At 39.0% G+C, this 15,677-nt stretch overlaps 1 long non-coding RNA gene across 1 annotated transcript in view; it reads right to left on the bottom strand.

Annotated features, from left to right (window-relative positions):
* Positions 1–204: 204 nt before the first annotated feature.
* The window catches only part of LOC132345934 (uncharacterized), a 120,015-nt gene continuing 104,542 nt past the window's right edge, over positions 205–15,677 (bottom strand). Inside the window, exon 2 of the long non-coding RNA XR_009495525.1 lies at positions 205–5,311. This is a non-coding gene — a long non-coding RNA (uncharacterized lncRNA). The remainder of the gene's footprint in view (positions 5,312–15,677) is intronic.

Genomic DNA, 15,677 nt, shown 5'->3' with positions numbered 1-15,677 from the left:
GAAACAGTTAGTAAATAATCACTTTCCAAGAGGTGATATTTTTCATCTTGAAATGACCATTGTTTTCTTTAGTGCCATGTCTAAGATCAGAGATTAGCCAACTTTTTCTGTAAAAGTCCAGATAGTAAACAGTTTCTGTTACAACTCCTCAATTTTGCCACCGTAACACAAAAACAGTCATAAATAGTACATCAACAAGTAGGGTTGTGTTTCAATAAAACTTTATTTAGACATGTATTTGAATTTCACATAATCTTCATGTATTAAACAATATTATTTTTCTTTGGCTTTTTTTCCAACCCTGTAAAAATATAACAGCAATTTTTAACTTGCAGACTGTGCAAAAACATGACACATTAGGTCCAAGGCCCAAACCTTGTTGACCCCTGTCTGAGAACCTCAGAAGGGAAGAGAGTGCCAAAGGACACTTCCAGGAGTTATTAAAAGATGCAGCCCCTTCCTCAAAGGTTAAGGTCAACTAGGTATGATAGTCAGTATTGTTGTCCATGAACTATTCCCTGATTTGTACCTGGGCACAAAGATAATAACATCATCCTTTCCCACACCTCTGTAGTCAGTGTGATCACATGGCTTAATCTGGCCAAGGAGCTATGGGAGGAAGTGACAGGTGCCCCCCAGGTGAAAAATGAAAGAGCAAATACATGACTTACCAGATTCCCTTATCAAGTTTAAAGCAGTTATAAATGGCAAAGTACCAACTACTGGCCTTTAGAACAAGAAGTAAAGTTCTGTTGTATTAAGCCACTGAGATTTGATGGTGATTTGTTATCATGGTTTAGCCCAGCCTGTACTAAATGAAGTCAGCTTGTTGTACATTATGATTAGAGAACACCTATGACTTCTTAAAATGAAACATTTAAGCCCATTTCAGAAGGAGCCAGTCACTTTGCCAACTAAAAATCAGCTACCAAATACATCATGAATTTATTATCCTTGAGTCTTTTTGACTGCAGAGAAAACCATGAAAAGTATAGATAATTTTAAGTGATACTGTTCAATGCAGATGAAAGTGTTAAAAGTCATTTCATTATCTGCTGCTTGGAAAATAAACTTCTAGAACCTTTCTGGAAAGCCACTTTCCTATACATCAAGATCTTTTACAATTTTTCAAACTTTTTGGTCTCCAGGCAAGACAGAGGAGCCTGGCAGGCTACAGTCCATAGGGCTGTAAAGAGTTGGACATGACTGAGCGACTGAGCATGCATGCACACTGTAACAGCAAAGCTCAGGGGCTTAATGTACTTCCTGCTCACTTGACAGTCTGATCAAGTATTTGAGGGCAGCCTCTGTCTGATAATGCCAGCACCCAGTTTCTGCCATTTCATGGGACCACCGTCTTCCAGGGCTTCCATGGTGGATCCACTGCATTCAGCTAGCCATAAAACAAAGAGAGCTGGTTAGGAGGAAATGGCATACACCCTACCTTCATTCCATTGTCAGAGGACAATCGCGTAACCCATGTGACCACAGGGAAGGCTGGGAATGTAGTCTCCTTGTGCATTCAGGAAGAGGGAAAGAGGTTGGGAAACATCTAGGCTGTTTCTGCCATGTTCACTGCAGGCAACTGCGAGGAGCTGTCTGCTGTCAGTTCTCGATAATACATACTCTGCTTCAGCTCGAGTTCTTTACTAAATGGACTCCTCCACGCAGTCAAGCTTTTCCTGCCAGATTCCAAATTGGTTTTGAATTTGACCTTTGAGGAGCTTTTCTAAATTGCTCCAATCAGAATGAACTTGTCCCTTTCTCCATGGTTCTATTGCATGAATCTCTACTACAACCCTTCTCAGAGACTGACTTGTATGAGAGGAAATCATGTTATGTTTCTCCATCAGAGAGAGGGTGCTCTGGTGCTTTCACACAATGGGCTCTCAGCAAACGTTAACTCCCTTCCTTTGCCTTTCAATCAACATCTGCAAAAGCTAACGGAACAAAAATGCACTGACCAGCACTTCACATTAATGCTGCGGGTTTTAGCTCTCCCTCTTAGCAGATATTATATGAAGAACATTTATAGGAAGGTCCAGAAGAACCATCTAAGAAGTGCATGGGCTTTAAACCCTCACTGGGGATTGATTTAAGAACCAAAGGATCTAGCATAAGATTTCTTATTCCTCTGATAATCCTGTCATATTTTGCAGATTTTAAAACCCTCTGTGGATTTTTCCTTTTCCTGGAAAATCCAAGTTCTTCTGTAAATCAACTTTTCAGCCCAGTGGGTATAAAAACAGCCTGTGTAGTGAATGGGCTTCAGCTTTGCTGAGTTTGCAGGCAAACGGAAACAAAAGCAAAGAAATAAAATAAAAGTGAGAGGTGTGAACCTTCCCCATCCATCTTAATGGAGTGCTAACCTTCCTGCCTCAAGGTGACCATTTGAATTCTAGAACTATTAAACAATGAGCTGAAATCCAAACACTCAGTCTGGGAGTGAAATCTCCTTGAGAAAGGACAGCTGTGTCCAGTTTTGACTACGGCTCGGGCTTAAGAAAACAAACACACACCAAACGAAACTGATCTTGGCTGTCCTCTGTCAGCTTTAGGCTCTAGAATCTCCCCTCTTTGCTCTGCCCTGAAAAATTCACCCTCTTTAAAAGGTGGATGGAATGCCAAGCATGGTCTTGCTGTTTGAGATGGCACCTGAGTTGGGGAAACTTAAATCAGAGACCATCTTTCATCAAGGAATGTGCCTCTTAGAATTTAGAATCTCAGCAATGGTTGGTGTCCACCATTTGGAGTGATTGGTATGGTGCCAAGTATTATCCTTGGCCCTGCTCGTTTGAATCAGGGCTCAACAAACACACATGGATGATATGGTAGAAAGGGGCCAAAAGAGAACAAAGACTAGCCGAAACAGCTTAACAAGAACCCAGAAAGAGCGAACAAGAGTACTCGTTTCTAGAGCATTCTGCTTGGTCGCCTCCTCCTTTACAAAATAAAAGAATTGGAACCAAACAACAAACAACTGCCTGCTGTTTCTGATGTTTGGTAGCGGGGTAAAAAAAGAACACCTGCCTGGAAGTCAAGTCAGACACGGGCTTCATTCCCAGCTTTAGGACTTAGCAAGCTGCTTTACCTCAGGCAGATGCCTTAATTTCCCTGACCTAGGCACCTCATCCTTAAATTATGAATTATAACATTGCTTCGTAATTTTGTTAAATTTTGAGAACTAAAGGATATCTTGGATATAATCAGCAATCATACTATAATACTTACTTGTCTGTGATGAATAGGGACTCAGGAGAAATTTTCAGGGACTCTTTCCTAATAACAGACATCCCTTCAGATTCTCCTACCACCTTCATTTTGCCTGGCCAATGGTTGCAAATAAACCAACAAGCAAAATCCCACTTGAATCTATATGAAGAAAAAAAATTATTGGAAAGCAAAACGCAAAAAGTTGAACATCATTTCAGATTGTAGGGAGTTGGCTGGTTTCTGGTTTTTCCTCTTTGCAGTTTCCAAATTTCTTGTGTAAGCATATATTAAACATTTTAATAAATATTTTTGACCAGAAAGGAAAGAGTGAAGAATCAACAAACACAGAGTGATCAGTAGACTAGTTTATTAAGCAGCCGTTTGCAGGTTGTTAGACAGAAACCATGCAAACCTACGCTCCAGGTTTTAGGGGAGAGTTTTAAGTGTGGCTATTCCATTCCACGCGCTTGATTAGCTCCAGTGTATATGGTTACTCTATATACCAAATGCTGTAACACATGAGGGAAAACACACACGATCCCACCTATCTGAAAATTTAGATCCTAAACCAGTTCTGTGTGCATATTAAAACGATGAAATCAAACTATGTGATGCCTACGCAGAAAGTGAGCACATTGGAAAGTGGTAAGTAAGGAAGTTATACTAAATACAGACAGCACTGTGTGGTTTTAGGCAGAGAACTCCAGTTCCCATGGAGTACTTCATGTTGGTGGAAGAGATGGCAAAGGAGTAGAGAATCCAGGGTAGGTAAAAAACAAATTAGAAATGATTAAAGACTTTACACTGAGGATGAAAGGAATGCAGCAGAGAAGGGGTGTTGGGAACAGGATCCTGGAATTAGGATGACTGTCGAGAAATTCACACGTCTTCAGCCCAGAACAAAAGAGTTGTGATCCTATAGTTCTGTTAGATAACAAAGTTACCTATGATGCAGCTAAAATCATGTTAACTTTTTTGCCAAGTTAGTGTTGTTTAATGTGAAAAATTGGATACCCTACTTAATCAAAATGTGTTTGACTGTATGTAATAGGATGTGTCACTCAAAGTGATTTGAATAACAGAAGGCTAGAGGTAAAGTGGTCTCAAGGTTAATGACTCAATAACAACAAAGATTCAGATTCTTACCGGTAGGTTTCTCTCTGCCACCTCCTGAGTGCCATGACTCCCTGCATAACTGCAATATGACCGTGACCATTCCAAATATCATATCCCTATACTCTTTGCAGACCCCATGGACTGTAGCCCACCAGGCTCCTCTGTTCATGGAATTCTCCAGGCAAGAATTCTGGAGTGGGTAGCCACTCCCTTCTCCAGGGGATCTTCCTGACCCAGGGATTGAACCCAGGTCTCCTGCATTACAGGCAGATTCTTTCCCATCTGAGCCACCAGGGAAGCCCTGTACAACCTCCTAGAAAGTAGGAAAGAGTCATAATGGAGGTGGGCAAAGAAAGCCAGAGTAGCAAAGGATTTCTCCCCATATGTCTCTCCATCTTTATCAGAGAGAAACGTATTTCACAGAAATTCCCCAACAAACTCCTCTGTATATTCAATGGTCACCACTTGGTAAATGACCACCTCCATCAAGAAAGGTAGGAAAGCAAGTATCTGCATTTTCCGTTTCTGATGTGGGCTGTGGTCTCTACCTGCAGGAAAAAAACAGGGTAGCAGTTAGCTGTTGTATAGAGAATCAACAGTAGGCATTACAACACAGAAGGAACACACACACACACATACAGAGCAAACACTCCTAATACTCGCCTCTATTTTATTTTATTTTTCTCCTTGCTCTTTCCAAAATATTTGTTCCTTGGCTGAAATTACAGAATAAGATAATCTCACAATTACAAAAGATAGTGTTTATTTCTTGTCCTTTGGATTTTTGTGAACTTTCCTTTTTGGTTTCAGATGCTATTACAGGAATTGTGATAACAACAACAAAACCCCCAAAAGCCAAGAATACGTGGTTTCTATGACCGTTTACCTTTTTTTCTGCAAAGTTTGAAAGCAATATTTCACAAACACTTTTGAAATCCCACAATAAATGACGAACATTTATTCATCAAGCACTGAAAGAAAACTAAGCAAAAATAGAAGTTAGACAAAAATATAGTGCATATTAAAGTAGCTTCTATTAACTTACTCAGATGCCATGAACATAATTTCAAACACCAAAGGTGAGTATACATTCACAACAGTTTAATTTTTAAACAAATAAAAATGATTTCTGAATATTATTTGAAATCAAAAGCTGTCTGTCTGGAAGGGGTTAAGAATAATTAAACAGTGAAACTAAAAATGGGCGACAAATTTTTATCTGTTTTGTTTTACTTTCAAATAAAAACTAAATGCAACACAAAATAAGAAGAGCAATTTAAAATTGTCATGCATTATAATAATTGCTTTGTAATTGGAGCACTTCATCTTTTATAAGAGCTTATTACCTGTATAGTGCACTCATCTGCACAAACATTCCCGAATTCCCTAAGGTAATTAGCTTATGAAAAATTGCTGCATGGTACATCCTCCCTCTTCATTACTCCTGAGATTTTATAAAATACAAGAACTCTTACCACAGTGTTATGTTGTGAAATGTAATTAACAGAAAATATTGTATGATATCCATGTCAAACATTACTTGGGCAAAATGCAGAGACCCTAAGTATTCCTAGAGATCTAATTAAGCAAACCAAATTTGTCTCACAAACCTTGACACCATAAACCTTCACCAGAGAAGACACGAAAGGCCTTGGAAAGCACTGATTCTGTTAAGCCTCTCTTAACCACACAGCTTCCCAAGACTCCATATCACACAATGAATCTATGAAATGACCCAGGAGAATTCCCTTCAGCTCCTTTTCAGTGAAGTCCTTATCTCTCTAGTCCACTAGAGCCAATCCCACTTCTCTACTGGCTCTTCTTTGTGATGTCTCTATTACTGTCTTCTTGGAAGCCATAGACCATAAGAGATCTTTCACTCATCAGTACTCCACTCAAGGCACATATGTTGCTGAATTCTATCCAGTAATACAGAAGAAAGGAAACTTCCTTTTGCTAGACAGTGACATCATATAGTTTTCTTTCCCTTTCCTGTTCATATTGAATCCTGCCTTTGCTCTTCTATCTACTAACTGCTCCCCCAATGTCCAGAGTTTACCTGTGTGTTAAAATCTTGCACCCTTGTACTATTCTCTTAGTACTCATAACAAGAAAAGTATTTCTTTTTAAAGGGAACTATTGTTCAGCATTGCAGCATATCAACCAACAGTTCCCAAAGTCAATAGCACAAAGATCCAAGACCAAGGTAAAGGAGGGAAATGTTTTGATTCATCAAAATCAAAATTGCAATTGCTTTTCCAGTTAAGAGCAGATGTCATGAGAAGTGATTGGTTCTGAGACTAGGGTGTCTGTTAAAGCCACTATTACTTGTATCCAAAGCAGTAAGACAATAAAAATGATTTAAAAACATGATTATAATTTTCTTAGATCAATTCATTTGTTGGTCATCAACTAAGTCCTCATTATTTTGATAAATAACTAGGGTCAAGACCTAGGAAAAATAGAAAACACAATAACTGTTAAACTGAAAATATTTTCTATTCAGGAGAATTATTACCAGTGGGATCAAATCTCCATACAAAACTATAAGATCAACAAGAGGGAATAAATAAAACTTCACATAATCTACATTTATCATTATCTGAAAATGCTACACACTTCAAATTACCCATAATAAATAATACCAATTTTCAAATTTCCTCGGAGCTCCACTTTTACTACATATTTCGAATGCAGAGAATAGAATGAGGTGGCTTGAGAGACTCCATGAGAAGGGGTGAAGAGAGTAGAGTACCTGGGATGAAAGACAGAAAAACAATCACTCTCAAAAAGATAAAATGATCATTAATTGCTAAAAGATGTGTCTTGGTATTTCACAACTACGTGAAAAGGACTTGAAAGTAAAAGGTGTTGGGGAGGGCAACTTCAGAGAAGCATTCCTTTGAAGGGAGAATCAGATAAACATAGAAAATAAGGTGACCTTTGGAGATGTAACAGTGAAGAGAAAGAAATAGAAAGGAGAAATAAAAATTAAGATTCTACAGAAATTAGGTAAATAAGATACTGTAATCATTCTTCCTACCCTTACCACCATCATCATCATACCTTACAGAAATTTCACTACATGATACTAAGGAGGGCACTTTTGAAACTAGAAAACATGACCACAAAATACCTAGAAATGAAATCTAAAAAGCAATCCAGATTAATGCAAAGATCCTCCAAGGATAACATAAGAAAACAAAAACTGACTCTCAGTTGAAAATTCTGTCCCATGAAACATAGGAAGAAAAAACAATAACCCTCAAAGTAAATGAAAAATCCTTGAGCGATCATTTAGGGAGATGTTTTAATGTCTAGAATCAGAAATTTTAAAACTAAAAATAATGAATTGCTGGAACTCAGGAAAGAAATTTAAGGAAAAAAATTATGAAATACTGAATAAATTACTAGTTTCACAAGGGAGACTAGATGTAAATGAAAATTTAATAAAAGATATTGAGAAAAGTCTGGGAAACAAGTAAGAGAATGAAAATGAGAAAAGAGAGAACGATGACAAGAGTAAAGAAGGCAAAAACTGTCCAACATGTATGTAACTGGAAAACAAAATGATGGCACGTTTGCACACGGTTAGTGGGGATGTAAACTGGTGCAGCCGCTGTGGAAAACACCATGGAGGTTTCTCCAAAACTTAAAACAGAACTACCGTATGAGCCAGCAATTCTACTCCTGGATTCACATCTGATAAAACCAAAAACATTAACTCAAAAAGACACCTGCACCCTGATGTTCTTAGCAGTGTTATTTACAATTGCCACGTTATGAAAGCAACTTGTGTCTATCAACAGATTAATGGATAAAGAAAATGTGAATACACACACACAACACACACACGATGGGATACTACTCAGACATAAAGAAGAATGAAATTCTGTCATTTGCAGCTGGGTGGTCTGGGAAGGCATTATGCCTTCCAAGTGAAATGAATCAGACAGAGAAAGACAAATCCTGTATGATATTGCTTGTTTGTGAAATCTAAAAAATACAAAAAAGGAAAAATAAAAAAAACATAGTGAATATAACAAAACAAGCAGATTCACAGATATGGAGAACAAACTAGTGATTACCAGTGGGGAGAGGTCAGATTGAAGAGGGGAGGGGCAATATAGGGGCAGAGGATTAATACATACTCTAAAATACAGGGAAAATAGCCAATATTTGGTAATAATTATAAATGGAGTATAACCTTTAAAACTGTAAATCAATATATTGTACAACTGTAACATATAATATACATCAAGTATATGTTAAGGAAAAATACTGGAAAAAATGCTGTATCATGGAAGTGAATATTTAAACTATAACCAAGTAAAATGTTCCAGAAATAAAAGAGCATTTGACTCTATATGTTGCAAAGGCCTACCTTATGTTGGGAAAAACTGAGATAGAACTATTCTGACCAACCACTAGACCTAACCTTTAAAAAACAAAGAAAAAAATCACCAGGAACTTCAGGCAAATGAACAAATTACCTATAAGGACCAAAAAGTCCTTAATCTGATACCAGAGTTTACAAGATCTATTTTAAAAATACATCCATAGTGAAGTTGAATTTTCAAGAAATTCTGAGGAGAAAGTGCAAGTCAAGAATTTTATGCCTATCCAAGTTTTGCTTCAACTAAAAATTATAGAAAAAAATTTTTGAACATCAGTAACTCAGGAAATATACACATGAGTCATTTCTAAAGAATCTACTAGAGCAATGTTTCTTAACTTTTTATTTCCCATTATTGCCCCCAAAGGAGTCTTTTAAGTTATGCCTGCACACACACACCCACAATCATGAAATGTTAACATCTCACATACACTGTATATCTGTTTATGTATCATTGTTTTGTTTTGTTTTTTTCAAGATTATATATCTAAGAAATTTTCACCCGAGCCCCAAGAACCAACTTTTACTCTCTTGGATGTACTGAAGAACAAACTATTCTTTAATCAGGAGATAAATGAAAAACTTTGGAAAAGTACTGATGAAGCATGTATTTCATTGTAGAGTTAGAACTAAAGTAAATGGTAGGGACATGGGTTGAAAAATAGTATTTAAACATCTTGTATTCTGACAAAGTATAAAGAATATTAACCACCTCCCACCAAAAAAGGAAAATGAAAAAGGAAAGAGAAATGGTAAAGTCAAATAATATCAATTTATTACTGTATAGGTAAGAGGTTGATGTCAACAGATATCTATTTAATATAGGCAAGCCAGAGAATAAAAGAATAAGCAATATATATTTATAAACCACATATGAGATTCCAGACTGGAGGAGAAAAAAACACTATGGAGGACAGTACTGGAACAAAATTGGCATATGTTCAGTAGAATAAAGCACTGTATGAGTGTCAATCTTCCTGAATTTGAGAACTGTATTTTGGTTATCAGTTCAGTTCAGTCGCTCAGTGGTGTCCAACTCTTTGTGACCCCATGAACTGCAGCATGCCAGGCCTCCCTGTCCAGATTTCGGTTATATCTGAGGTTACTGATATTTTTCCTGGCAATCATGATTCCAGCTTGTGCTTCATCTACCCTGGTATTTCGCAGAGATCAAATTTCCAACATCTATTGGATCTTCGAAAAAACAAAAGAGTTCCAGAAAAACATCTACTGGGCTGGAAGAAGCACAAGCTGGAATCAAGATTGCCAGGAGAAATATCAATAATCTCAGATATGCAGATGACCCCACCCTTATGGCAGAAAGTGAAGAAGAACCAAAGAGACTCTTGATGAAAGTGAAAGAGGAGAGTAAAAAAGTTGGCTTAAAACTCAATGTTCAGAAAATTAAAATCATGGTATCCAGCCCCATCACTTCATGGCAAATAGATGGGGAAACAGTGGAAACAGTGGCAGACTTTATTTTTGGGGGCTCCAGAATCACTGCAGATGGTGACTGCAGCCATGAAATTAAAAGACACTTGTTCCTTGGAAGGAAAGCTATGAATAACCCAGACAGTATATTAAAAAGCAGAGACATTACTTTGTCAACAAAGGCCCATCTAGTCAAAGCTATGGTTTTTCCAGTAGTCATGTATGGATGTGAGAGTTGGACCATAAATAAAGCTGAGCACCGAAGAATTGATGCTTTTGAACTGTGGTGTTGGAGAAGACTCTTGAGAGTCCCTTGGACTCCAAGGAGATCCAACCAGTCCATTCTAAAGGAGATCAGTCCTGGGTGTTCTTTGGAAGGACTGATGCTGAAGCTGAAATTCCAGTACTTTGGCCACCCGATGCGAAGAACCAGTTCATTGGAAAAGACCCTGATGCTGGGAAAGTTTGAAGGCTGGAGGAGAAGGGGATGACAGAGAATGAAATGGTTGGATGGCATCACTAACTCAATGGACATAAGTTTGAGTGAACTCTGGGAGTTGGTGATGGACAGGGAAGCCTGGCATGCTGCAGTCCATGGGGTCACAAAGAGTTGGACACAACTGAGCGACTGAACTGAACTGCTTTATTGACTACGCCAAAGCCTTTGATTGTGTGGATCACAACAAACTGTGGAAAATTCTTAAAGAGATGGGAATACCAGACTACCTGACCTCCCTCCTGCGAAATCTATATGCAGGTCAAGAAGCAACAGTTAGAATTGGATGTGGAATGACAAACTGGTTCCAAATTGGGAAAGGAGTATGTTAAGGCTGCATATTGTCAACCTGCTTATTTAACTTATATGCAGAGTGATGGCTACACAACATTATAAAGCAATCCTAAAGGGGATTTGACATGGAGGATTTGGAAGGGCAGAAAGTGAGGGCCCATTGAGCATGAAAAGCCGAGAGGACTTGACAAGTTGCATGCTTCCATGAAGCAACATGGCACTAGGGACATTTTTGTTCTTACCTTAAAGGCACTTCAGTAAAATCTTTTCCCTCTAGAGTAAAGCCTCAGTGAAGCTCAGGTGGGTCAGGTGATCAAATAAGCAGCTTAAAAATGGAGTAAGGAGCCTTCTGTGTTACTCACTCAGTTGTGTCTGATTCTTTGCAGTCCCATGGACTGTAGCCCACCAGGCTCTTCTGTTCATCAATTCTCCAGACAAGAATACTGGAGTGAGTAGCCATTCCCTTCTCCACGGGATCATTCCTACACAGGATCGAACCTGGGTCTCCTTATTGCAGGCAAATTCTTTATCATCTGGGCCACCAGGGAAGCCTCCAACAAGACTTCTATTCTTCTCCAAATAAGCCATTTTTCTGAGTAAAGTGATGTCTTCTGATTTAATTAATTTTAAGTTAAAGTTAAGTGATTTATGATTTACAAACTTCTAGCTGCAATTTTAGTTAGGTGAGTCAGATGGTAAATCAAACCACAGAGAAAGAACCCAAGAGCCTGAGGATCAATCAGAGACCATTCTAACTGAAATTTTAAGTATAAAAAGAGAGGTCAGCAAAGGTTTGGGAGAGTAGTAAGAAAGCTCTTGCAAGAACAGTCATTAAAATAACTTCGTGTAATCTCCCCCACTAGAAATAAACTCTGGAAGGATCTGGAAACAGCAGTGTCTTGGGAACACAGTGTACTATCTTGCAGATGAAAAATGCCAGCCATAGACACTGTTGGACATGCATAAATTTTATTTCCAGGAATTCAGCCAGCGATACAAAGGAGAGAGTTAGTTGATATTGATGACTATGACTCTTAGGTCTATTTTGAATATAAACATCCATCTCCATGTCTATTCTTCTCTCACTAGTTTGAGAAAATGGCTAGTCTTGATCTATAACATACTGAAATTGAAAGATGAAAAACCAACTTGCAAAATCTGTAAATACACACTTAATAATGTAACACTTAAAGTTCTGGAAAATATACAGTCAACTTTTAATAGTTACTTACAGTGGGAGGTGTGTGGGGAGGATGGTGAAGCAGGGAAAAGTAGAGAGAATTTCCCTACTATTTATTGTTCCTCATGTGTTTTTCTCCCCTTGTGTGCTTTAACAGTAGCAATTATTTATCTATGTACTAGGTGGGTTTCCCTGGTGGCTCAGACAGTAAAGAATCCGCCTACAACACGGACTTCCCAACTGGGTTGGGAATATCTCCTGGAGAAGGAAATGGCAACCCACTCCAGTATTCTTGCCTGGAGAATCCCAAGGACAGAGGAGCCTGTCGGGCTACAGTCCATACGGTTGCAAAGTGTTGGACATGACCGAGCAACTAACACTGTGTGCTAGGCACTCTTCTAAGAGTACTTTAGATGCATTAACTCATATAATACTCGCCTAAACCTCATGAAGTAGGGACTATCATTATCCCCATTTTGTAAATAGGAAAACTGAGGACCAAGATTAGCAACTTGCTCAAGGTCACACCTCTGGTATGTCAAAGAGCTAAGGTTCAAACACAGGTAGATTTGCTCTACTATACTGTACCTTCAAGCACCCAACAATCGGATACTCAGAAAAGAAGCAAAATTATAATTCATGTAAGGAGTATGACACTTAGAAGGAACTATTGCTATCTAGACCATAAATTTGTGAGTCCTCCTGCCCAGAACCATTATCATCCATGTAGGAGTTGCTGTTGAATTTCTTGGTCTCATCACAATTGCCTGAGCCTAATTGGAGAAGGAAATGGCAACCCACTCCAGCGTTCTTGCCTTGAGAATCCCAGGGACGGGGGAGCCTGGTGGGTTGCCGTCTATGGGGGCGCACAGAGTCGGACAGGACTGAAGCGACTTAGCAGCAGCAGGGTCAGAATGGGTAGGGCTGGTGACTCAAGCTGTCCAATCAGAATTGCCCTTCTGAATTTCTTCAGCTAGACCTGGAGGGGCGTAGACATCCCCATTCAGTGGTGGGAGCTATGGGCTATGAGGCTCCAAAGGGCTGGAGCAGCCATATTTCCCATCCTTTGACGGACACACAGTAAGTGAGAAACAAGGCAGCGAGTAAACAGAGAAACATCGGAGACGGAGAACTTCAACCAGGGATCGTCTACATCTTGAGCTACGGTGGCCCCCAAGGCCAGGGGGCAGGTCTGCCCTGCCATAGCCTGCCTGTTCCACTCCTCTGTCACTCCCGAGGGACCTCCCATCAACCTTACATTCCCTTTCTTGTTTACGCAATTTGATCTGGGTTTTAAATGTTTTTGCCTCTACTAGTTTGATCTGGTTATTGCATGTGGCAACAATAAATCATATTTATCAAGGGGAAAAGGAATCATTTTGATATTTTTGCTCTAAGGGCCCAGAATTTCAACTTTTGGTGCTAAAAGAATTTCATGCAGTAGCTCCAGAGAACAAAGAAAAATGTATAGTCACTTGAAAGAAATAAATTTACTACTTAAAAAATTCATTGATTCACAAAAATTTATAGTTTTGAGCCTAGTTATTTCTACTGTATGTCTCCATAGAAAATATTAGACGAACTGGTATTTATTTTTACTCATTTCTTTGAAGTGCTTTAGTTTTTTCACTTATTCTTCATAATATGGGCCTTTCGTCAAATATATGTGTGTATTTGTTCTTTATTTTCATAAGACTTTTTATATAAACTTAAAAAAATACCTTATCAAACTTTATTTCCTGGCTTCTAAAATAGTCACCAAAAGTTCTGCTGGTACTGTATTTACTTCACCTATTTCTCTGCTCACCGTCTTTAGAAGGAAATATTCATTTCCTTTCTATAAATTATTTCTCCCCAAGGAGCTACTTTGTCTTCTCTGAAGCAACAGAACAATTCCTACTCTAAAGACTCAGATCAGAGCAGCTAAAGAGGTACAAATGACCCTCTTTCCTGAGGAGCAGGACTTCAGGAAGAGGTGTCGTCGCTGGTTATGCAATCTGACCAAGTCTTGAGAGGAAGTGTGTGATGTGTTTGGAACCTACAACGTAAGGCTGGGGAACCAAATTCTAACCTGTAGTAGCTCAAGTGAATAATAAATTAATTAAATATATTCTAAAATAAAGGTAAAATATGCAAGACAAGAAAACTAGTATTTATTGAGTGCCTATTATGCCATATGGGCTTCCCAGGTACCTCAATGGTAAAGAATCTGCCTGCCCATGCAGGAGACACAAATTCGATCCCTGGGCTGGGAGAATCCCCTGGAGGAGTACATGGCAACCCACTCCACTATTCTTGCCTGAAAATCATGTGGACAGAGGAACCTGGCAGGCTACAGTCCATGGGGTCGCAAAGAGTTGTATACCACCAAGCATGCATGCATTATGCCATATATGGTATACAATGTGTGATTTCAACAAATACTCAGAATAACTCTAAAAGCAAGAAATAAGCACCCTTCCTTTGAAGATGAGGGAAGCTGAGTTACAAAGAAATTACATATATTGCCCAAGCAGACATCCTCAGTAAGTGGAGAGCCAGAATTTGAACCCCTATCTGTAGGCCTTCAGAGTCCCTGCTTTTCCCACTCTATCACACTACCTTTAAGCAAGCCATTATTCTACTTCATCCATTCTAAGAGTTACTCTACCTTTGACAGCATCCAATATGCAAGAATTTGGATTGATAAGATTCTATTTATTCCTTTAATATAAGCTTAAATATTTTCAGTCTTAAAGGTACAGGTAAAAAGGTGATGATTTGAACACATCATGATGAGCCTATATCCACAAATAAAATCACACTGGTTTTCCTAAGCCGATCTTGCCAAGACAAAGTGTTTCTTTAAAGGCAATAAGTCATTGCAAGGGTCCTGCAGCCCATCAGCTGTAACTGTCCTCGAGCGTGAGACTGCTGTCTGCCTCCCCACTGCAGCCTGCAAAGGGCTTTATTATTACCAGCCGAGAGCCACGGCAGCTGAAGGGCACATTGTCGCTACAGTTTGCTCTCCCACATGTCAACATATTCTGAGAGCTAGTGACATCTGATTTTGGCTCTTTGCTGCCTTCTGTTCCTCTGGCTTTGACAGATTTTAATGAGACAAATGCTAGCTGTGGGTTTCCTGTCTCTGTATTCTTCTACCACCTTACCCCTCAGAAACTCACTTTCTGCTGCTGTCTTTGGCAAAACGGCAAATTCAACATGACAAACTACTGATAAGGAGAAGTAGACTTGTGCCCGGAGGGTAAACTTAGCAGAGCTTTCCCACCGCATTGACACTGACCCCTGCCTTTACCTCTTCAGTACTGGCAACCAGACCTGCTCCTGACACTCAGGGATGTCAACATCCAGCGACTTGTGAGAGAGCAACACCTGATGTTTCTAGGACTCTGATGGAATAGAAATGCTAGGATATGTGTTGGGAATTGTGTTTGGCTCAGGTTCTTAAGCAAGTTGATAGATTAGTGGTTTCTTAAGGAAACTTGGTTGAGTCAGCCCAAATACCTAGGAGGATGCTCAGAATAATGACCATTTATTGAGGATTAGTTACA

The sequence above is a fragment of the Bos taurus genome, chromosome 8, assembly GCF_002263795.3.
Source record: "Bos taurus isolate L1 Dominette 01449 registration number 42190680 breed Hereford chromosome 8, ARS-UCD2.0, whole genome shotgun sequence".
NCBI classification, from domain to species: Eukaryota; Metazoa; Chordata; class Mammalia; order Artiodactyla; family Bovidae; genus Bos; species Bos taurus.
This window is presented reverse-complemented; position numbering and strand designations above follow the sequence as displayed.